The sequence below is a fragment of the Euwallacea fornicatus genome, chromosome 13 (assembly GCF_040115645.1).
Source record: "Euwallacea fornicatus isolate EFF26 chromosome 13, ASM4011564v1, whole genome shotgun sequence".
Taxonomy (NCBI): domain Eukaryota; kingdom Metazoa; phylum Arthropoda; class Insecta; order Coleoptera; family Curculionidae; genus Euwallacea; species Euwallacea fornicatus.
In genome coordinates, this window is record NC_089553.1 from 2,205,725 (window position 1) to 2,231,610 (window position 25,886).

The 25,886-nt window shown below is 36.0% G+C and overlaps 2 long non-coding RNA genes across 2 annotated transcripts in view; one reads left to right on the forward strand and one right to left on the reverse strand.

The window, feature by feature from the left end:
• Positions 1-4,126: 4,126 nt before the first annotated feature.
• The window catches only part of LOC136342969 (uncharacterized), a 28,111-nt gene continuing 6,351 nt past the window's right edge, over positions 4,127-25,886 (reverse strand). The window contains exon 4 of the long non-coding RNA XR_010732721.1: positions 4,127-5,448. This is a non-coding gene — a long non-coding RNA (uncharacterized lncRNA). The remainder of the gene's footprint in view (positions 5,449-25,886) is intronic.
• Positions 8,075-9,288, forward strand: LOC136342971 (uncharacterized). Its single transcript, XR_010732723.1, has 3 exons — positions 8,075-8,252; positions 8,408-8,549; positions 9,221-9,288. It is a non-coding gene; the product is annotated as an uncharacterized lncRNA (long non-coding RNA).

Below are 25,886 nucleotides of genomic sequence, written 5' to 3' on the forward strand. Positions count from 1 at the left end.
CTGCTTTTAAGTTTTTTAATAAAAAACTAAAACAAAAAAAACCATATCATAAAATGTTGTTTTTCTAATGGAAATTTCTAATAAAGCACTCTGTATATTATAATTTTATTTCCTTCTCTTCGTCCTGATTTTAAATCGTCTACAAGAACTAACTCAAACTAAATGATATTTCTGTGGACTTGCAAAACTATCTAAGGGAGAAAGAGAGTTTTGGGATGTTTTGATACCGCCCTCGCTCTTCGTCGATCCTATATGATCTTTCATTTTCCCCTAATTTGATTTTGGATTTTACAGAATTTTTTTTATTCAGACCAGTTATAAAAAAAAATCTTCTAAAGAATATTTCTACTTACGCTTTTGTCTAGCCAAGTATATATGTGTGTTAAGGGTTTAATTAAATGAAACTAGAATAGTCGATTCCGGCACGTGCTTTTATGTCCTCTTCAATTCTTTGTTACATATGAATTAGAACCGACCCAGATGTTAATCCTACAAAAAAAGTAAAAGTTTCAAAAGTACCAATCTAATCCATGGTGTTTATAGTAATTCACTATAATGAGACCAGCTATCTGGGTCCTTGTTTATATTAACAGCATAAAGATTAATTTATCAACTTAGACCGTCTTGCGCGAAAGCAAACACATGTTTAACTGGGGTTGAAAAAAATAGTTTTTTTTTTTTTTTTTAAATAAAAAAAACATCTGTTTTTAATTGTTTCAATCGTTTTATTTTCATTAAAACATGTTTTAAAAAAATCTTAAAAAACAAGTTTTAAGTATTGCAGAAGAATTGTAAACGTAAAGCGTAAATTTAATTGATTTTAGATGTGACCTTAAAGACCTAGAAAAAATGTTATTTCGACTATGAATCATATATCGCTACATCCTGCCAACATGCAGAAAACGGTTCAATCATCCCCCGAACTCGGTTTCGGAAATTTCGGAAAACACCCGCACTTTCCGATTCTCTTCCCTCTGAATTCTACTGGGAAGGGATTCACTTGCATCATAGTTTGTTCAACAATATATTTATTTGTATTTGTATATTTTTCATTTACATATAAACAGAAAGTGTTTTTGCTGTCAAGTTTTCAATAATGTTTCACCCAGTTTCAGAACAAAGTGTGTTAAACGTAGCAGCCCTGTGTACCCACAGCATCATCTATTAGTATAAAATCAGGAAAAAATCACAACTGAGTATGCAGATTGTGCAATATCTCTGAAAAATTGGGTAGCTTCACGTCGTACTACCACTAGTACAAACAGTATAGAGGTTGCGAAATTCCAGTATCCCAAGTGCTCTCGGTACTAACCATTTACATGCATATAACAGAGAACTCTCTTACAAGAGAAAAACATAGCAGTCGCTTTACATAAATTTTTCTATAATAAAGCTTACTGCAATAAATACCACAAATACCTGACTTGAAATCGCATGTTTACACCACATCTGTAATCTTCCACCGACCGATTCATAAACCGATGAAATCTGCAGTGTTTCACAAAGGAGACTTAGTTCTACCTGATCAGAGACGGCGCAATGCGCAGTTTGATTTTATCTTCAAACTTCATGTACTATATGTAGTATCAATTGAACGAAATGGGTAATTTCATACTCTAACACCTTCTAGTGACTTGCTTCCCCGCTTAATCCTAATGAACCCCCAAGTGAACATTTAATTGTCTGGGGTTCAAATTAAAACACTCAGCACACAGCCATTTAAGGATGAAGCTAAAATATTGAATTAACTAACAAATTCCTATCTACCTGCTGATAAAAGGGGTACTCTTCTTGGTATTCTCTGAGCTACTTATAATTAGTTTTAATCGTATGCTTCTTTTTGTCCGATGGTACTGGACTTGGCTCGCCTGAGATCCTGGAAGATATTCAATTTTCGAATGAAAATTTCCTCCACTATTTTGTTATTGTTGGATAAAGATTTTTCTTAAACATACTGAATTGCAATCAATTTTTGTTTGTCTATTATTTTTTCTTTAATATTGAAGACGATGACAGATTTACCGCCGAAACGTTAACAAGGTTGTTCTTTCGGGCTCTTGGTAAAGGGTTAATGGTATTTTCGGTTAATTTTAACTGACAATAGAGTGCAGTTCCTCCCCTACGTGTGTGTCAGACAGATTTTCAAATACAGAGTGTTATTTAAGTACGTGACCAAACTTCAAGGAGCGATTATTTGAATGATCCTAAGATAAAAAGTTTACAAAAACATAGTTCCGATAATGCTTTCTTTCGAAGATACAGGGTGTCACATATTTTTTTTAGTCGTTACATATTAAAAAAAAATTTATAACACAAGGAGATGCAAACCAATGTGATGTTGAAAGTTGGTGGCAGTTTTTAGGTAGTACGAAGGGATTTTTTTAAGCTAAAACTGTTTTTATTTCCTTTTGCTAACATTTTAAGAACAATTAAACAATAAAAACGCTTTATTAAAAGGACACTTACAATAACTGCCGAAAGTGTCCTCTTTCAACTTCAATGCAAACATTAGCTGATCTTAACAACGATTGCCGAACACGTTAAAATATTGCCGGCGTACATATGTATGTATACCTTATCTGATTAGATGAATCCCGTATCCGTTGGATTAATTCTTCTTTAGTGTTGACCGGAGTTCCACAAACGAAAGCCTTACATGCTCCCAAGGGAAAAAATCTAACGGATTTAGATCCGATAACCTGGGTGGTCATGACAGTGGCGCCGCGCGATTGATCCAGTTTTTTTCGTAAGTTGCATTCCTGAAATTAACGTGTTACTGTGCTAAAGTGAGGCGCATGAACCGCATTGCAAAATAATAATAATAAAAAAACTGTTTAACGCCCCGTATTTTGGAAACGAAGCATTACCGAACCTATGTTTATAAAGAGTGCGGCGCGGGAACCAAGGGTTTTTAGCTCGAGTAGTACTAGACAGTTTGCAATGGAAGGGTTGTATTTTAACAAGCATTTCATTCTTTGACTCATAGCATTTTACTATTATCTTTCAGTTGCCACCATGGAGGCGTTGTAGACGTTAGAACATCGAATATTCATTTTCAGAGTGTTTTGATAGGAGTGATGAGTCTGTAACTGCTGTTCAGCGTGAGTTTCGTCGCAGATTCGATACTATGAGAAATTATTGTTCCCGTGCGTGACATAATCTTATGTTTTAATAGTCAACGGACTGAAGGTTTAATAATGAAAAAAAAAAAGTCTCGGCCCTCAATTTCCAGATTTGGTGACAGTTTGTGGCCGCCTCGGTCGCCTCACCTCTCCTTATGTGATTTCTTTTAATTGGGTTAGTTGAATGGGTGTGTCTACGAGGCTAAGTCTCGTACATTAAAAGAATTAACAGAAACAATCCGACATCAAATCACCGAAATCAAGGGGGAAATGCCGGAAAGGGTGGAAGACAATTTTTTTGGACCTCTTCAACACCGTGTGAACAAGCAGGGACAGCACATGCCAGATGTAATTTCCTGGTTATGATTGTAAAATGCTATGTTTTCGACCATGCTGCTATAATAAAAAACAAATTATATATCAAAAACCGTCGATTCGATGATTATTTCAAAAAATTCGATTTCCACACTTCACCCTGTATAAAGTTTTGGTCTTAGAATCACACATAAAAATAAATTGCCCCTTAATTTTTTCCTCCGTACTTAAATAACACTCTTTACACCGCGCCTACCGCAATGTAGGAGTTCTTGAAGTATATACTGGATGTCCAGTTTCCAAGATTTGTGGCATCTCCATTATTATTGCAGTTCCACGATTGGAGTTTTTGCAAACCTGTATCACTTTTTTTTTCTCAAACAAACGATGGCGTAAACAGATTTATCATGTCCCACTTGATTTTTGGAATGCAGGACGAAATTGAAAATTGTCAATTTTCAAACGCTCATTGTAATTCAGTTATCTTATAAGTTATCGAGTAGATCAAAACGGAATCTTACACGTTTTTTGATATAGAAGCCAGTGACGTACTCAGCGTTTTCTCAGGCGTCCCCATCTTTGAGGAAATTACCAAAGTTGAGATTTAATAAATGGGACACCCTGTATTTGAATTGGTAATTACATTTTACTCACTAAGAGCTTTTCAGAAATATACAGGATGTTTCCTAACTACGTGTAAAAAATTTAAAGGCGTAATCCTCGACTGATTTTGAGTCAAAAATGTCTAATAAACATATGTCCGCAAATGCCTTGGTTCCAAGATACAGGGTGTTGACTGAAAGACGTTGAAAAAGGTTTCTAAAGGTTTGGTGGTATTTACTAACTTGTTTATTGTTCGTTTTTTTTTGCTACTTCCACTACTATAAACAAGATAGTCAGTGTTATTTTGGTGTTTTACTCTCTAAAGTGAAAGAATTTAGTTCTGTGTCCCAAAAATCAGATTATACCTCAGTTTTGAAAATTTTTCAAATGCCTAATTACACTAATCAAGAAATGGCAAATATGGTTTTTGTTTACGGCCTTGCTAATGGTAAGTGTTTGGCAGCGAGGCGCATTTACATGGAAAGGTTTCCAAACCACCAAGCTCCCAACCACCAAACCTTTAAAAACCTCTTTCAACGTCTTTGTGATACAGGATCTCTTATGAAAACTCCAGGAGGAGGAAAGCCAATAACACGTCGAACACCAGAAGTGGAGGAAGAAATCTTAAGACGTATTGAAGAAAACCCCGGAACCCCCGGAATTGTCTTTTCTAAAATTCAAACAGCAAAATTGAGTCATTTTGGAAATAAAATCTCTTTTTCTTGTCACATTTCAACGCCCTGTATCTTGGAAACAAGGCATTTGCGGATATATGTTTATTAGACATTTTTGACTCAAAATCAGTCGAGGATTACGCCTTTAAACTTTTTACACGTAGTTAGGAAACACCCTGTATAACAATCTTCAGTTGGTTTCAAATCGAAAACGAACTAAATATACTATTTAGCTGGACTACAGGAACGTTTTCTAATGATTCTGTCATAACATCTTCCATGATTTTCAGCTACCTGTTTGTCCTAGGACTGTCTTCAAAGATCCGATAAATAACATGTTGATTTTCTGCATACCGCTGTCTCGTATTATGACGGTTAGAACTATCAGCATTTGAAAAGGGGCTCTCATCGGACCAGATCACCGATCTTCCAAAAATGTCGATCTACATCTCCAGGGTGCAACTCTTGCACGATTTCAAATTTGTAGGGATGGAATTTGTGTTTTCTTCAAGTTTTTTGAACACGACTTTTGCTTATACCAATTTTTTTTCGATTTTATTCTGCAGAAAGTCGAAGGAGTGGTCGCTGTCCGTACCAAAACGTTTATTTCATCTACTTCTTCGTTTTATTTATTGCATGTTTTGGGTCGAGTCTTCGTAAAAGCTCCATGTTCCATTAGGTCCTTTTTAAGTTTGGCAAATCTATCGGGAAATGGCTGACGTCATTCGGGATATCTACAAAATAATAAGAGACCACTTAATTTTTATCAATACATATCTAAGATGCTACTTAAAAGCACATCGCATAACTGTAAACATTTTAGATAAAAATTTGAAAAGTGTATTCTTCCATACTTGTCTTTTGAAATATATGTCGGCAACTCTTTGAAGATTCGTTAAAATAGATTAAAAAATTATTAACATTAACTTACCGATAATACTATATTTAAACAATTCTGACAGGAGATAAATAACAAAATCAAACTTTTGTTTTTTATCGTCACAGAAGTCATGGCCAACTATAAGATACATACCGGGTGATTCAAGAAAGTGGCTCGCCCTTATACCTTTTATGTTTTTAAACTTAAAAAGTTGAAATTTAGAGGGAAGCTATACGAGAGTAGACCCGATTCATTCACATTAATGATATTTATCTATCACTTTCGGTTTAACCGAAAATTACCTTAACTTTCGATTTTTAAACGTAACGTGTTTTATAAATTTTTACTTTTTTGAAATCTAGAGGTCATGCATAGTCTATACATATATGTCATTAAAAAAAAAAAGGTTTTTTTTTGTAGTTTTTTCATGTCGAGCTGCACCACTGATTTCTGATTCGATTTCTTTGTCTTCACTATTAATAAAGTTTTCCCCTTCTTTAGCATTTCCCGTTTTCATTTTATACATTAATTTTTTAAAACAGTCGTCTGAATGGGTTCTAAGCGGAAACCTTTCCGCATAAAGTCTCGCAGCGTCGGAAGACCGTTGACGAGGTTCTTCAAATGTTAACAGCATATAAATTTTTTCATTTTTAGTATAATTTTACATATTTTTGTAATCTAATTTACCTGCACTTTCACGACTGCACACAATTTCTACAAGTGAAAATATTTTATTCTTTTGTTCTGTCATTTGGACGGTGGTCATAACGTACCCTACGGCACACGTATTTTTTTCTAAATTTGAATGTTTTTAATGAAATAACGATTCATTTCTAAATGAACATATGTTGTGTTTGGTATCAAAAAATTAACGAAAAAATAGTCTTTTAGAAAACCACGATAAACCTACGCGTTGTCATTTGAAAAACGAAATTAAATGGAAAAATCTGGTTCTCGGCATTTAATTTGCTTATAAAAGAAAAAGTACTCGATAAAATGGCAAATTAGTGTTTTTCCCCGTAATTCTAATCTAAAATTGTGCTTAATACGTGCGCCTCAGTGGCGTGGCTCGACGTAAAAAAAACACACGATTTTTTTAATGACTTATTTTTAGACTAAAAATGACCTTTAGATTCCAAAAATGTAAAAGTCATAGGGCATTACATTCAAAAATCGAAAGTTGAGGCCATTTCCGGTTAAACCGGAAGTGCTAGATAAACGCCATTAATATCAATCAGTTGGCCCTATTATCATATAGCTTTCTTTCAAGTTCCAACTTTTTAAGTTTAAAAACAGAAAAAAAACGAGCTATCTTCTTGAATCACCCGGTATATTATTGTTTATTAGATACATGTGTTTTTAAGTATTTTATTAATTACGCTACAATAAGAAGAAATTACCTTTTATTATTCACTTTTTCAATAGTTTAAAAAGTTTTGAATCAAATAGCCAGGTATATTCAAGACATATTACGTAGGCAATAATGCATTTTGAATAAATAATATGACTTCTTATTGGCAATATATAGCCTGATTTAAAAAATGTAAATATTAGCCTTGCATTTGAAACAAAGTGCCGACCATTATATATTTCTGGAAAGCTCTCACTGAGTAGAATATAAATGCAAGTTAACATACAGGGTGTCCCACTTAAGAAATCTCAACTTTGGTAATTTTCTGACAAATGGGGACACCTGGGAGAAAACTGACTAAGTCACTGGACTCTGCATAAAAAGGTGTGCTAGATTCTGTTTTTACCTAGTCGATAACTTATAAAATAACTGAATTACGATAGGTGTCTGAAAATAAATAATTTCCAATTTCACGCTGTATTTCGAAAACCAAGAAAGGCATGACAAACATGTTTGCAGCATTGTTTGTTTGACAAAAGAATGAAAACGCGAAAACCCCAACCCTCGAACTGCAATAATAACGGAAACACCCTGTCAAAATGTCGAAAACTGTGCACCCAGTACATCGTCGAGATGATAAACTCGTTTTACGACCTCTACGTAGTAGCTTTCATTCTCAGAAAAATTCGAACGTTTTTCTAGCCAAAAAAACACTCATCCAAAGGAGAAGGTCCTGAATATATGGGTGTTGAAATTTTTGGATTCTTTAGTGGTTTCACTGGACCGCCCTGTTCACAATCCCCTTGAAACCTTCATCTTATCATCATCCGAATGCGCCGTTGGAGTCGAGTCGTTTTTCTCGTCATCGGTGCTGAATTCAGAAGAGCATTGCCCGAAATCACGTGCCCGGGGGCCCCTATCGATTGATCCTAGAAAATAAGAATTGGCCGAGTTGTTGTTGATATATGCATATGAGATGCGGGTGAATGTCAGAGGTATCGACAGTTTCTTGATCACTGCTCCTATTTTCTTCTTTTCAGCTTCCATTTCCTCTTCAGAAGCGACTAATCCCACACATCTAGCAAGATAAACGCAGAATTTGCACTGCAGGTAGAACGCAGAAGACGATAATGGTTTTCACGAGTTGTAACTATTATGATCATTAAGTAAACTAAAACACCAGAAATTCCAGCAATACAACTTTCGGCTGACCGTCAGAGGAAGGTAGTACGATTCTGCACATACATAAATGGCTATTGTTGTGTGGTGTGAAAACATAACGTCTGAAGGGTCACCTCTATATAAAGGTATGAGCCAAAAGCAGAGATGTATCAGATTATTGTTGTCAGGGAAACTTGTAAGAAGCCGGATAAAAATGTTCTGAGAAATTTATGTCTATTCTCACTGTTCTATGTCTACATGAATCCTCGTGTTATCAATGAGAAAATTCTCTCTTTTTCAGAGCTTTTTGCTTGTATGTGTCTTCTGAACTAGCGGTGTAGCTGCAAGCAATGAGCTGGAAAGAGCTGGCGATGCGTGTAAACTTCGCAGCATGTCCAAGAAGATAAATTCCTAGATCTATACAGGGTGCTCTTAAATATTATGTATGTATATATATAGAAGGGAAAAAACATTTCCCTTAATTCATGACTAAAAGTCCAAATATAACGCTGCGTTCCTTATTTATAGGGTGTTCAAGTTTTAAAAAAATTAATTTTGTTCTTTATAGCTCTTCTTTTGCAATTTTTGAGATATTTAGCTAAAATTTGGTATATAGTTTACGCTCTGGGACTTCTGGGTGTTATATGTCAAATAGTTTCGATAATCTACAACGTGGTATTTTTTCGTGCCTGCTTTTCTCACATTGATTTTTTTGCGGTGCGTCGCTTGTAGATTCTAAAATGCCTTTTTTATTGTACGTATTCAGAAACCTTTTGGTCTTGTAGTTTTTTCGTGTCTGGCTCGATTGTAAAGCAAAAAAAAAAACAATTTTCTGTAACTAACAAGATGAAATTAACATTCATTATGGCTTAGCAATTATCCGTTACAGATAATTCTCTATTTTGAAGAACTTTCAAAGTTTATTTCGTACTATCTGTTACAAGTTAAAATCGGAAATATGAATACTGAAACATTTTTGTTTAAACTTGCGAAATAATTTTAATTAAAAAATGGTATTTGAACACCCTGTAGATAGGTAACGAAGCGTTTGCGGACCAATGTTTATATGAACTTTTAGGCATAAAGTAAGCTAAGAAATAACTCCCTTCTGTAGGAACATGATATGTGAGCATACTCTCTATATTAATTTGGACGACTTTCGAAAACCTGAGCGACAAGGGCTTAAATCGATTTTCGTATGCTAACTTAAGCCTTCCGTAAAACATTATGCCGCCTTTATATTTTTCAGGCTTTTACCTGTGGTACGTCCCTGGGTGGACCGTTTGTCAGTGCTCCTTTGGACAATAAGATGATGGGCGGACCATTACGTTTGAAGTGTTATGTCCAATACAGCGGCCAAAACCGACAATAACAGGCCAAAGCGATGAATTGTGTATCCGGTATTTTGTTAAGTGACTTTCCTTTTTGTTCACACTATTATTTATACACACGAACATGCGAGTTGGGATCAATTTAATTCTAAACTTACATAGGAAGTGCTATTTCTGCGTAATTTACCAGATAAGTGGCGAGTAGGCGTACCGTCATGCGGCTCGCTCTGTTCCGAGCAATATTAAATGCCCCTAAAAGGATTTTCGCAATCGATTGTAATCCGCACATAAAACTTAGTTTTTATGTGACCACACAAATTGACTTGAGAAACATTAGCTAGGAAATGGACAAAAAAAGCAGACTGGTGAGATACAAGGAAGTATCCGCCACGGAATTGGACCTTCATCGATGTACCGGCGAATGATCCAAACCGCATAGAAAGGGACTTTTAATGGGAGCAAACAGGGAAATCCGCCTTATTACGGTGGGTTGTGGTGAAATGTCTTCGGCTACAATAGTTAAATTTCAAGTGGGATGTTATTTCCTATAGAAAAAAATTATGACTACGACTGTACACTCACTTCCTTTTAATATTCGTTATCTGTATGTTTCAACACGTTCGATTTAAGAACAAAATTCAAAGCTCGTCGTGGGTAAATTGGCGTTCCGGATGATGTTGTATAATGTCAAATAGGTGTAATAACTGTTCCTTATCGCGTAATGGTTCGAGGAACAATAAAGCATTGCTTATAAATATTGTTTAAAGAGTTTTCGCATCGACATATCTCCAAGGACCCATGATTCAATAACCACTAAAATATCACCTTACAGGGATTGAAATAATTCTCCCCTTAAAGAGTACAATGCGAAAACTCTCCAATCTGGTAAAGTTGTATAAATAAGCGGTCGTTCCGTTGAAGCAAATTATAGAAAGCAATCAGGAGTGACCTCTTGCTCCACAGAGTTATGTCTATGGAAATAGTACCGTGAGTTCCGGGTTGCACATAAGCCGTTCGGGCTATTACATTTACTCACTTCTGCCGGTTGCCCAACCAGACTCAATCAGACACACGTCGTTTCATCTACCCATCTGTAATCTATAGAATTTGTTTGTAAAATGAGAAAAATCTGAAAGTTGTATTCAGATCATTAAGACAATAATATTTCCTGTACCGGAGCCGTGTCAGCCCACACTGTATAATAAAATCTGTTGTCTAGTGCGCGCATCACGGATCCGTGCCACACGTCAACAATGATATGTACACGACTTTTTGATAATAAAACGCAAATTATCGCTTTTCTACTAAAAGTAAAGCTTATTCTCTCCATAAATTATTTCGTTTTTCTTCATAGGGGTTGGGTACTTTACCTGGCAACACTGAGAGTGTCAAAGACAAAAATTTCAATTTTTGGAAACGGGAAATAATTCTTCATGCGTCTGTTCAGCTCTGAAATATGTGTAGATTAGTTGATAAAGAATCAGTGGCTCGACGGACACTCGTTAGAAATAAACGACCATTAAAAAAAAGGACAAAGGAGAACTCCCCAAATAGAGAATTTGCACCAATCACTTTCGAGTTCAATAATCCTTCGAGTCCTCGAGTGTGCACACAGGAGAAATCTCAGTTTTATTGTCTAAGAATCAGCGCGTACTATTAGAGAATATGACAAATCTCATTACCAGATGGCAACAAAAATAAAACTTCGAAAAATCGTATCGCCCCGGGTAGGCGTTTTGCACCAATGAATTTCAGACACAGTAATCCCTCATGTATTGTGCATGTAGTGCACAAATTTCGGATTAATTGTAATAGAGAGTGGCTTAATATAGACAAATTGGGGCAGTCAGAAAAAACATACAAAATGTGTAAAATATATATTTTTTTTAATTCTTTTCCTAAGTAGACTATTTGCGCTAATGCGCGCATGCTCATGCCAAACTGTATAAACTTCAACATCAGTGTTCCTGATACACTAATAAGGCGGATTGGTAGAGGAACAATGACGTAGTGAGGTCGCATTTGAGTACATTGAACACATCAAAAAGAAAATTGTTGAAAAATTGTAATTCACCAAATAGATTATCTGCACCAGTCATTTTCGGTATTTCATAATTTTCGCATATTATGAACAAACGTAAAAATTTGTAACTTGATTGGTAAAGAAACAGTAGCATGGTGAAATCGCTTTCAATAGTATGTGGAACTTATTCATTATAAGGAAGCAAATAAAAAAAAATTAACTCCCTAAATGAATCATCTTCGCCAATGGTTTTGGCGGTTGTGAGTCCCTCAAATGTTTTCGATAAATGTGAATAGTTATGGCTTGATCAGTGAAGAGACAGTGGCGTAGCAAGGTCTCATCTTATGATACGGTCATGAAATTTAGTTCTTAAGAAAGCAAGGAATTTGTAAAATTTGTACTTTCGAAGTGGGCCATCTGGGCAAATGATTTTCAGTATGACTAAACATTCAGATATTATGATTAAATGTTAAAATTTATAGCTTGGTCGCGAAAGCACGGTGGCCTGGTGACGAGACCTTTTATGATGCGTAAAATTCACTCTTTAAGTAAAAAATAATTTTTGGAACATTGTACTCCCCAAACAGCTCATCTGTACTAATGATTTTTTATAGATCAGTGTTACCAAACTTTCACATGTTACGAACAAGTGTACAAGATTGTATCCTCATTGGTAAAGAAACAGTGGCGTAGTTAGGCGAGCGCAATGGGTCTACTAGGAGCAGGACATATTTGAAATATTGTAGTTTCCCAAGTAAATTATCTACGCCAAAGTTTTTCGGTGTTCACAAATTATGCCCTCGCATATTATGAACTAAAGTAGAAATTTGTGAATTGATTGATGAAGAAGTAGTGGAGGAGTGGAGTTGCATTTGAAGACGTATGATACTCCATGATATTTACGATGGCAAAATCTTCAAATATTTCGCATAAATATTTAAATTTGTATCTCGTTTTGCAACAGTGGCGTAGTAGATTCGTATTAGAAACAAAGTTTTAGAGGAAAAAGGCAATTCATCCGTTACTGAGCATCACAAGCCAATCCAGGATTCCAATGTTGCAATTGGAACCTGATTGAGTGAAACAAACCTTTTCCTGGAAACTGGAAAGTTTATGTTGGCAATGCGACGATATCACATTTTTCAGCCTCGTGCTAATTTCTCGTGACGTACACGTATGTTTTTTTTTTCAGGAACAAGAATGCGTAAAATACACAACTTCGACGCCAAGAATTTGTCAAAATGCAGGTCATCCCGAAATACAGGAACTCGCATTTATGTCATTTTCCGACTCTTTTGAATCCAGAAATAGCCACGGGTCAGAGACCGCAGTTAGCGGGAGAATTATTGCATCTTTTCAAGAGTCACGCACATGTGCTATCAATAATTGAACCTTGTGTCATCACACTTTTGTCTATACAGGGTGTTTATTAACTACTTGTATCAACTTTAAAGAGTGGAATCTTTGACTAATTTTGAGACAAAAAGTTCATATGAACATTGGTCTGTATCGACGCGGTTCTTGAGGTATAGAGCTTAGAAAAAAGCTTCGAAGATCTCCAGGTTTGAATCCTCTGGATTATTTTCTGTGGCGTCACTTGGAGGCGCTAGTTTACAAAACTCCAGTCCAAAACGAAAAGATCTAAGAAACACGATATTTGAGTCGTGCGCCATTATTAATCAAACACCAGGTATATTGGAAAGAGTTCGTCAATCAATGATAAGGAGAATTGATGCAAGCATTGCAGTAGGCGGCAGTCATTTTCAGCAGTTATTGCAAACATTATTAACTAACTATTGCAAAACTGGTTTAGTATTAGCTTTGTGAGTGATCTATGTAAGTTTGTGACATCATATATATCGGATATATGTATGTCGCATCATACAATCAACAAACTTTTCCGCTGGTTTTAGTTTAAACGCGTTTTTTACCAAAACGGCTGCTTTCAGTTACAAACAGTAAGAGTTATGGTTATTTAAGTCCAGATACAACACTGCATGTGGCGCCCTCTAACGTTAAACAAAAATTAAGGAAATATTTTAGTTTCTCATCACCAACACTCCCAGTATCCAGAATTTCGTCAAACTGACATGTTATTGAACATATATGAAATGCGAAACAACAATTTATTTCAAGCCCAAAATCTCAAGAAGGAAAATTTTCATCTTAAAATGAGTTAAAGGTCCCCGTTTTATAGTTTGCACAAGTATAATACTTAATAAACACCCTGTATAAACCATAACGCATCCTAAGACCTTTGGACATGTGTTTTTAATACTAAAAGGCTTTTTGTTGTTTTTTTGTTGTGTCTCCTTTGAAGTGGCACATTTTAAAAGTATCAAGTTTCGGGCCCCCTGTCGAGACATGCTTATTTAAGTGCCCCGCATTTTCCGTGTCCTACGTCAGTTAGGGGAGGCGTTTGATGGGTTCCTGGTGCTTCAAAATGGTTCGGGATGTCATTTTGTAATAGAAGTCATCATCGTTTAATGCATTCGTTCCTGATGGCAATAATTACGCTGAGTGCCATTATACCTGCACGTCAGGTTTGTACCTTTTTGCAGCCAAAGAAACAATGCCCGCATATGTGTATTGTTGTCTTTGCATTGAAAAGTGCACTCAAATTATCCTGCTTCATTTGGCAAGATGCATATGCTAAAAATTCTGATTTAAATGATGAACAGGTGGTTAAAAATGTCTGGAAGCAACAAGCGACATCTAATACATTGAAACGCAGTCTTTGACTGATGATACTTGATCCCCAAGAATGTCCCCTGGAAGACTCTAAAATAAAATCGCAGCTGGGGTCAGGAAATCTCGGGTTACAACAGGCGAGACGCATTGTCGTAAACGTAAATAAAGGAGATTATACATTCGCTTCTTACATGAGGTAATTTTTAAACACATCAACGCTTAGAATAACAAAAATAAAAGGTCCGAGTACACATCTAATCCCGATACTGTTTACGACAGAAAGTTTTCGGCTTGTAAAACTGAAGACCTGTAAACGACACAATAAAGAGAATCGTACATATTTTAACACACGTGCTTAGCATGGTATAGATGTGTTGAGTAACCATCTACTATGTCTTAAAACTCATGTATAATGATGTTTGTTGACCTGAGCCTACTAAATCCTTGCCAAACCCTGCCGCTCTTAACGACAATTGCGCGAAAATGACGGGGAACTCCTGCTAAAACTTCATAACTAATAAAAAGCTTCTCATGTGGGCTGACAGTGATTTGTTGGTGACGACAGAAACCTAAAAAGTGACAGAGGTTCACCCTGATGGTCCGGCCGTGGGCCGGTATAGTGGGCGGAAAAGTAGCGCGGTGCGCGAATGACCTTGACGAGGATTTCCGGAAAGTAGCCGCACCTCCGTCATGGTACCGTCGAGATATAGAAACGGCCTGTTCAGTTATTTTCCCGTCCGAATACCGTACGATCCAGATTAGATGGTTTCTTCTATAAGGAAATTCCTCCCGTTGATGGGATTTAACCTGGTTTTCTTCCTGCAAAGGTTAAGTGATTGTAAGTACCAATGACGCGGATCGAATCGGCACAGTGCAGGAAAGCAAATTCAAGTTAAACACATCCGCTTCTTGTTCCGTCCGTTGGAAACTCGTTACCTACAAAAAGGAAACGAAAATAATCTGGTGCACATCCGCCAGTTTCAACAGCACCAGGATACGCTTCCGCAGAAATAGGCGGTTATGTTATATCTGAGAAATTGTTTCCTGCTGGTGTGTGAAAGGTTTTTCAGCCTTTACGGCCTTGTTTCATGTGCCTATATTCAGACTGTTTCACTAAGAAAAACATCAGGGATATACATATCCGTTGTGAGCGCTTCGTGAAAATCCGGAATAAACCAGAAGCGATGTTAAAACGCATGAAAACGTGGTACGACGATAGTCTCAGAAAAATCAAGCAGTTTGGTTTCGGCTTCTTCCTCACCCACCGTATTCGCAAGATTTAGCCCTTTCGGATTATTTTCCATTTCCAAACATGAAAAAATAGGTTGGTGCAAACAGATTTGACGATAATGAAGAGGTGGAGTTCGACGTTGATGTCTATTTCGAAGCTTTTTTACTAATAAACTGGGTATAGAAGACATAGAACATCACTGTGTCAATTTCAAAGAGAAGTATTTTGAGAAATGTAACATTTCGCATTTTTTTCTTTAAGTGTCAATTCAGGTACTTCTGCAACTATCTTCATATTTGACTCATTTTTCTGGTTAATTTTATTGGACAAAAATTCAGAATTGGATCATACGTAGGGTATCCCAGAAATATCGGTGAAAATTAGTGTAGCGGGTGAAATAATGGAGCTAAACTTGTCTCTACAAAGGTTTTAGGGTACCATAAATTCATTTAAAATATCTGTTGCAAGGTAGCCGACAAATGGTGCCACCTGCTTTCACCGAAATACAATGAATCGACCCCACCTATTCGCAATTGATTTCAAAGGGCATTTGCGTGGGCTGCAACCGACAAATTTTTGGGTTGATTTGACCGCATTGCCGTATTTTTATTGGCGGGTATGGAATCCTTTCTCAAAATAAGGTAGAAATTGCTATAAATGGAGAAAATCAAAAACTGCAAATTTGATTGTAGAGAGTGTAGCTCCACCCCCTTCATTTTTTTGGACCTCACGAAATATTTGTGAATTTGACGAGTTGCCAAATTAAATCATCCGTTTTCATTATATAACTAGGGATGAAATGAAAAATTAATGGTAGGGGGAAATGGGGCCAAGGTAGTAGTGGGGCAAAAATAGTAATTTAATCTGACAACTAAACGGCTAGGCGAAAGATGGCCCCATTAATACTATTCTACCCTATACTAGTAGTAGAGTTTCCTTCATTTTCAATTCCGACAGGTAAAATTTGAAATTTCTCTGCCGCCATTTGTGAAAATTGCGAGCTGATTTATGTTAGTTAAATTGCAGTCATGAGGCGTTCATATCGTTAATCGTTTTATTCCGTGCAGGGTTAGTGTTATAATTATAATAAGGCAATTCAAAGGTAAAATACGGTGCTGAATAAGATTATGATATTTGTTTTGCATTAAAAATATCTGTTTATTATACAGGGTGATTCAAAATTCAGTACTAAGAATTTACTAGCGCATTTTTGAGCTGAAAATACGATTTTCTTTCCCCTAAACATGGGTCGGTGAATGGTCAGTTTTCAATGTACAGGGTGTTGAAGTATTGTCGTTGTCAAAATTCATAGTACGTTATGATTGCGGAATTTGACACTACTACGAGGTTTCTGTAAAATTTGTTGAAATCTAAGGTTCTTAGGCAACGATGCAAGCAGGAAATAGATAAAAAAAAACTTAAATTTAATGAAACTTAACAATAATATAATCGAAACAACTTTGAAATTAAAAAAAAAAAAACAGATAAAACGTACTAACTTTCAGCTCAACTAAATTGTCAATAAATTCGACAGAAAATGCGCAGAATTGTCAAATTACGCCGTCATGACCTACTTCGTGTTTCGATAATTATAAAATTTGATCACCCCGTATATCGAAAATTAAGCATTTGTGAACGCACGTTTGTGGAATAGAAAGGCTTATTTTAACCTAAAAAATACGGCTCAAAATTTTTTGGGCTGAACTTTGAATCATCCTGTATAGTTAAAATTATTGAAAATGAGTAAAATGAGACTGTAGGGCAAAAATAGTAATTAATTTTTTTTTGTTTTTAGACATAATGGTGCGTTATAAGCGAACAAGGCCACCACTCGATAAAGAAGTTTTAATTAAAGCCATTGAGTTAGTAAAAATCGGGGATTCGATATTCAAATGTAAAAAATAACGTGACGAGCGATTAGGAATGGAAGCGCATTCTGATTAAAACCTCATTTTCTTGAAAAACCGTAAATAAATATATGTCAATTCCTATTCACTAAAAATATGTTTTCCTTACCGTATCTTTAATTTACAGCATTAAAAAAATGCCTAATATTTTCATCAGGGGGGGGTTCAACAAGTTTTCTACTCTTCAGATCAGAGCTCCACAGGCAAAATTGTAACTGAATCATCAAGCTATCTAACAAGTATTTTGGTTTTTTCATAACTCTCTGAAGTCTAAATTATCTTACTATACTACTTTAACCCAACCCTCCCGTATTGATAGTTAGATAAAAATTAGATAAATTTCGTGTTGATTGACATACTTGAACTTATTAAAGGATTATTTATTATTTTTTGGCCTTCAGAATCCCACTTGTTACAGAAGACTATGCATTTCTTAACGGGTTACACAAATTACTATTTTCTCGGGAGTTTCTGCTACATATACCAAAGTAGCGTTTTACGAATTTCCCCGTTATCAGAACTTTGGACTATGCCGATTATTGTGAGGATGGGTTCCATAGCGTTGAAGACACTCGGTCATCCAGTCAAGTCAACCTCAAAATTGATCGGTCCCGACCTACCCCAATCAGCAGTTCTGAGAAGTGTAAAATAATCCCCGAAAGAGACCGCAGGTAAAATTCACTCTTAACGCCAGTAAAACCCGACCCATTGAATTGAATTTCTATGGTACTAATTTCAAATATGGGCTGCTGACGAGGACTCAATTACATCAGACTGGTGCAAAAAGGTCGCACTCATCTCCGTCACTTATTGCGTTATGCCACCCGCATTCAGGACGGAAAAAAAGGCCAGATATTTCGCATACCGGGTGTTATATAATGCTTCGCAATCGCGCGTTCAGCATTTGCCGGCATCGGGCAGTCACGACTCGGAATTGTATAAGTCTCTCTTGGGCAACAATTGGGTTATATACTTAATAATTCCGAGAGAAAGTTGTGCTCAATATGGCCTATTACCCGGTAATTACTAGGTTTGTTTCGTTGGCATTTATCACCATGAATGACGCTGATGTCACCGAAATTGTGACTGGCTTCTTGCACGCCGATCAAAAAAATGCGTCGTTATTGCACCAGCCCATTTTGTGGAAGTTTGACCAGCGCATTTCGACACCGGCAGACCTGCAAGAGCATTTTTTCTGGGACAAACCGCAGGAAGCAATCATGATCCGGCTTTTTTGGAAATGCAACACCTTCAGTCTCTCGTCCTTTTGACTTTCGTTTCTATTGCATCTGACCGCAATCTACGACGAATTACTCAATACAGTGTGTCCAAGATATGGACGGCCAGCATGGGAATCCGGCGAACGGTAATAGATGCAGACGTGGCGAAATGATAGAAAAGTTGCGCATTGGAGGGAGGGTCCCTTTTAGAAAAAAACTAACATTAACAAAATGTTTACAGTGTCACTTACGAGAAGTTTAATAAAATTGAATATTGACAAGTTAAAATTTTTCATACAACAGTAAGAAAAATTTAAAGGATGAAAAAAGAAAAGAAAATTGTACAAAATTAGAAGAAAGATTACAAATCTGCTAATAAACAAAAAAAAATTCACGTAAAGATTTTCTAAATAACCGTTAGTAGCGTGTGTTGCCTCCGCTACCCCTAATCACGTGTACAGGTCAACGTGGCAAATTCTTTCTGAGCGATTTGCTCTCATTCGTCATGAAGTGCTCGTTCTAGTGATCTACGGATTTAAACTGAGCATAATTGCGACGAATGCGTCGGCCCGAAATATCCCATGCATGTTCTATCGTGTTTAAGTCTAAACTCCTCGGGGGCCACGGTAATAAAGGAATGCGAACTTATACGCTCGCGTGTCCTTGCTTTGTGCGGACGAGCATTTTCGTGCATTAAACTCAAATTTTCACATTCAAATGGCACTACGCGTTCTTCCAAAATTTGTTCAACGTATCATTCAGCCATCACGAATTGTGACAACTTCCATATGTTTCCCGAAGGAAATGCCTGCTCGTCCGTTATGCCTCCACCGCCAAATGGAATTCCATGGAAAAAACCACATTCTGTAAAACGTTCGCCGGGTCTTCTCGAAAGTCTATTCCGCCCCTCAGATGAGTATCTGTTCAGTCTGGATTCGCCCGGAATGAGTGTCGCGCCCCATTCTTCAACCCCCAAGATGTTCGCGAGCAATATGTACATGCTTTTGTCAAAGATCTACAGACCACGGAAGTCCCATGGCAGGTCTCCTGGAATTCATTTTAGATTCAATTCAATCTCTAAGAAACGTATACATATATGGAGACGGCGTTTCTGTGGACCTCATCTAGTCGCTGGACTTGTGCTAGAGCTGGCAATGTGCTGTCGTGTACCACCTGTATTCTAATGAAACGATCTTCAATTAAACCTGTGGTTCTTGGTCTGCCTTATCCTGGTCTTCTGGTGAATTGTTCTGTTTCCCGGAATTGTTGTAATGCATATGATTCTCGACTTCGAGGAATTTCTGAGGCATTTGGCAACAACTTGCACTATTTGTTCACGTGTCATAATTTTTTTACCCATACCACATAACGAAAAACACGCCCACACCATTATAGATCTCCTGCCATGTTTCGCAGTAGGACAAGTAAATTTTGGATCGAATCTATGATCTTTAGGTCGTCTTACGTGAATCACACCATCACTTCTAAATAAATTAAACTTCTACTCGTCACCAAATACGACCCTTTTCCAATCATTTGGTGTCCAGTGAATGTGGTTTGAGCAAAGGCTTTTTGGCAGATCTATCACTACTTAAGCTATTTTAACAATGGTTTCGTCTTATTGTTCAATTTGAAAGGCCACATGGTCCTGCTTGGTCGATTTCAACCAGGATTTTAGTGAAGATGGGAAAGTACTTCTTTTTGCAATACTTAAAGTCTCCCTGTTCAATTGCTTGGAGGACTCTCTTGGTTTACTAATGTTGTTTAATGGTACCATACACCAGTACCAACAAATTGTTTGATGATTCTCGACACTGGCGATTTATGAAGTTGTAAATTTCTAGCTGTTTCGACTTGTGTTAAACCATTCTTATGAAAATTAATCATTCTGGTTCTAATGTCACCGCTATACGTTTTCCTGCGAACCATGATAGAAAATTCAATAAATAATAGTTGAATTGAGTACAAGTACCGAGAAGCAAAATTTTCTCAAAAAAACACGAAAAAACAAATAGTTGCAAGAATTTTGGCCAATAAAGAAACACAATTTGTTTATCTCAGTGAATATAAAAAAAGATAATACATTCCTTTTCTCTGATAAGTAAAGGTAATTCAATAAAGGATGTATATACAGGGTGACGCATTTGCCTCTTCGATAAAAACAAAAATATAAGTAACTTTTGAAAATTGCAATAATTATGGCCAATACTGCACATACTATACAGACAAAAGTAATCGAAGGTTTCAGAAAATGTTTCAAAAATATTTTTTTGCAAAAAATACATGAAACTTTAGGTGTCCGGTTACTTTTGCACTCCAGTGTATTTTTGGTTTTTTAATTATTGTATCTATTCCTCTTACGAGGTCTTCACGCTAGACATCCTTATCTTGGACCACTGTGTTTTCCACAATTCCATAGTCTCCGGTTTTGTGTTGTTGCCATCAGGACTGTGTATTTGCCCCTGGTAAACAATCAAGACTTCGCTTTTCCATATCGCACGATAACCTATATTTAGGATTGATTAAACAGGAAGTTCGGATAATGATAAGAGTGAGTGAAGCGCCATGAACAGTGGGAAAGGATTTGAGTTTATCTCTCTAAACAAACGCTATCGATCGTTATCAAGAGGTAACGTTTCGATAAAACGGAATTTATGGCCTCCTCAAGATTTCTGGCCGGAATTTTCATCATTGGGAAACAGCAAAATGCGAATTTTTGGCAGATATGCCAATCGGGCATATACAAGGTGCACCATGATGAGGTGCCAACCCTTAACCTACGGTCAACAATAATATGAAATTTGTCAATGAACATATGCCGTGAAGCGCCCCCTGACGGGGCCACGCCCCTTGAGGGGGCTCCAACGAGATTGTTTCCGCATAAATAACTTCTGAACTATTTAATATATGTAAATATATGAAATTTTTGGTATTCTCACAATTTTGACGGATTCAATTCCAAGATGTTATCAAAGTTGTTAAATCAGAGTCATGGACCAAAGTCGATGAGAGGCCCAAGAAAGTGAGTTTTATCGCTATTAAAAGCTTAGTTACTTCTTAATGTTGTCTCATCGGACCATGGCATTTCATTATAGGCACGCTGGTGGTTCAAAATCCAGTGGCAAAATTCCACTTCATGATAGAATACATTCAACTTTGAAATCCTGCTCTTTCTGTTAATTAAAAGTGTGAGGTCCTTACATTTGAATCATTCTTCCAGACTCTATTTGGTTTTATTTTAATTGCGTTAGATGTGTTAAAAACTTACAGTGGATTTAGGAATATTAGCAATATTGGATAGTGATCTTCTATCTAGGGATATTCTATCTGGGAAAAGTTTTCAATAACATTTGATGCATGTTCGAAATTGCAGTTTCTAAGAGGCGTTTCTTGGTCTTGACACTGCTTAAATATACCACATTATACTAAATATCTATGTACAGTAACAAACAATTTTCGATGGAGTACTGCCCTGGAAGGATATCGCATTTGATACTTCCGTACCGCCCCACTTGCGTTACCTTTGCAGTAACCATAAATAAAGTGAATATCAGTTAGTTCATTATTTGTAAAACGTTCCATAATTCACACTAAATTAAATTTCGACGAGTAAAAATCACTTAACTATTTATTAAATATGTTAAACTGTTAAATATTACGCAACTAGCTTTTCTTTCGAAGCCTACTTCAGTGTTTTATTGAAGACAATGTGCATTTTTCTCGAAAACGGTGAGAGTTAGACGTATTATTCAACAGTACTTTTTTTGTGTAAACAACTATAGGTTTACATATTTTTAACAAAAAAATATAAAATTCACATCTACTAAAAAAATATGACTATTTTTGTAATCCACACCCTCTCAATGGCAGGTCCACGATTCAGATTTAACCATTTCGAAAAGATATTTATTTAGATGAAGCTAGTCGAAATCGTGAGAATACCAAAATATCATAAATTTGAGTTATTAAGCAGTTTGGAAGCCATTTAGCAAATACAATATCATTGGGACCACCTTTAAGAAGCCGTATTTCCGTTAGGGAACGCATCAGGACGTATATTTATTTACTAATTTGAAATTATTTTTGCACGCAAATTAAACTGTTTCAGAGTCGAAACTTAATCATAGGACGCCCTGTATACTGGGTGTACCAAATTAAGTGCGCACCATTTTAACTTTGTTATTAGTAGAGATGGAGCTCTGGTTTGAATTGCAAAGATACGTATCTTCTTAGGCTGGTTGTGATAGTGATACTAGAAAAAAATTTATTAAGGCGTTGTAAACGAAAGAAAAAGAAACTGTTTTTTTTTTAATGAAACACCGTTCAAATTTATAAACAAAATTAATGCTACATCGATTAATTTTTTACAAAAAAACTTTAATAACTTTTTTTCTAAAATGGATGTTTTTGTTAGGTATTATGCACGATTCTAGCATATCACATTTTTTTTCGTGGGAAAAAGGCATTTTAAAGGATTTCAGCACATTTACTACACACTATGAATTCACAAATACTTAGATTGATTATTTTATCAAACTAATGCTTTATATTTGACATTTTATACTTTTGGCCATTTAACGCTTGTTGGATTAAATTAATTTGATTGACGGCCTCGTGTGCAATTAGAAATAGAAATAGCTCAATATATTAAACAATATTTAATTTAGAAAAAAGTTTACTGAAGTTTTCCGTCTAAAATTAAACTAGTTTTAATTTCGCTTATAAATATACACAGTGTTCCATTAAATAAAAGTTTTTAAAAATTATATTTACAATGCGATGCCTAATTGTTTTTCTAGTATCACCATCGCAACCAGCCTGAGAAAATATAACACCTTGCAATTTAAACTACGGTTCTATCTCTACTTCTAACAAAGTTAACAATGGTGTGAACTTAATTTGGTACACCCAGTATTGGGTATCTCGAAAGCTATAAAAAATATATAATATAATATAATATAATGTAGAATAAGAAAATAGTTTACGTTGTCTACTTTCTGATATATTTCTTTATAAAACCAAAAACTCGCGTTTTCGAAAAAGTACTGTAAATACCTGTGAAATTCAAAATATTTTTCAAATATCATATAATGTTGTTAAGGTCAACTTTTCTGAGCTATCCACCTGTGCATTCAATTATCAGTTACGACGTTTCGATCCTGAAACATTATCATCAAATTTCGCACAATAAATATTTACTGCGCATTTTCTCGGGAAAAAATTATTACATTCAATGGTGCAAAATCATGTAACAGGAAATATTTTGATAGATTGCTGGATCTTAAAAGACTGTGATATTCCAATAATTAAACGTATACTGAGTATTGTAATGGTTGTTCATAATTTGAAAAATTGCCTTACAGGCATGGTAAACCAGTCCCGTATTGGGTACAATTTTGATATCAGAAATGGTGAAAAAAACAGAACTAAATAAAATCATTTAAAAGTTTTGCGGGTTCTAAAAGCGTTGTGATACACCAAATGACTTTCTGTATATTAAGCGCTATAAAAGCAGCAACAATATGGACGTAAAGGATAAAATTTTCAAGTAAGAACCGGCACCAATCAAAAATTAAAATGGAAGATGTAAATATGGGAAATTTCTGAACTTTAAAAGGTCGTGGTACGTCAAAGATTTAGTAAAAGCTCTCCATAATTTTGACCAAAGAGGCACTAATCCGAGGCGGAGAAATCGGAGAGAAGATGACATTCGCGCATCTTTTATGCGCCGGTATCAAATGCCTCTCCTACGATAAAATTTTGTCGTGGAGCCACTAACGCATGGCGGCCTTACGTCTAGGAACCTGGACCAATTCGAACTAAATTCACGCAATTATTTGCAGTGCTCAGTCATTGAACGAGGAGATGGAAAAAAGATAAGAGATCTGGATCTAGACACACGATATATTGTTGTTAAATTAGTCTACAGAATTTTTTACTAAGATCTGGGTGCATCCTTCAACCTAAGTAGTAGCACCTGAAAGTTATTTATGCCGCACGAAGACTTTAAACACATAAATCAATGTTTGTTTTAATACAAAGGTATCACATTGCCATTATCAATGCATATTATAAAGAGAACAATAACACTCATATTCAAGATTCAGCGAAATTGAATATCTGCTGCTGATGGCGATTTGAAATCTGTTTATCGTTCTCTTTTTAATGGACAATGACATCAACGAAATGAGTTGTCACTGTAAGGCAATCAAGGAGCGGAAGCACCAAAGGAAGCACCCAATGTCGCAGTCGGGTGCCCACGGACACGTAACAAGTGCATCTAACAATACTGCTCCAATTCCGGCACTTTCTAGACCGTGGCAGGAAGGAAGTAGTATCATATACAAAGAAATAGCAATTTAAGTTTTTGTTACCGTAACCCAGAATTGCCGGGTACGCCCCTGGACGGCCAGAAGAACATGTATGCACGTTGAAAATCTGAGCAGTGTCACCCGATAAGGGGGAGAAGCGTAACAAGTGTTCAAGGGAAGGAATCTTAAAAGGTGTACAGGACGACAGCACCTGTTTTAAATATTATGGTTTTAAATTAGACTTTACGATTTGTTTTTTTTTTTAATGTTGTACACTTGTTGCGTTCGAAGAGAGAAAGGGTTCAAATTTTGTTTAGTCTACAGGGTGTTCAATGGCGAGAGGAAGATGTCCTAGGTGATGGTTATGCAGCTCAATACCAGCAACAACGGTTATGTAGATAGGGGTCCCATTTTCAACGGTTTGAAAAATGTATAGTTTGTTTTTTCACATAGCAAAAGTTTAGATACACCTTGTGAAAAACTAAAAAAATGTACTTTCGGGCAGTACTTGCACTGTGGTTTGATGTAACCCGACAACTAAATTAGAAAGAAAAACATTCCCAAAACGTTAGAAGTAGTAAATAAAACCATGATTTTTTTTTATCAAGAAAAAACTGCTATTTAATTTTATGGGTACTTAACGTGCGAAAAAATAAATCATGGTCGTGTTAGCCGATTAGAACAACCATAGACTGGGTATTTACGTTCACGTTCAGACCACCCCAAATTCACACTTTCAAAGACTATCTTGTACAAAAAAGTCAAGAAACTTTCCAAATGTTTTAAATGTTATATCTCTAGCTGTTTTCAACCTTCAAATTGATAGTTACCCACTTCATAGTGGCAGGCTGATGACTATGTGGCTGAATGGCAATTATCCGAAAAAATGGGTTTACCTCTGTACAAGGTGTTTTTTACTGGATGGTACAAAATGAAATTGGTGAATCATAAGCTTATTCTAAGATAAAAACTTCATATAAAGGCATGTCCTAAATTGCTTCCATTTTGATTTACAGGGTGTTGAAGTTTCATTTTTTTAAATTTTCATATATTTTTCTGTTATTTG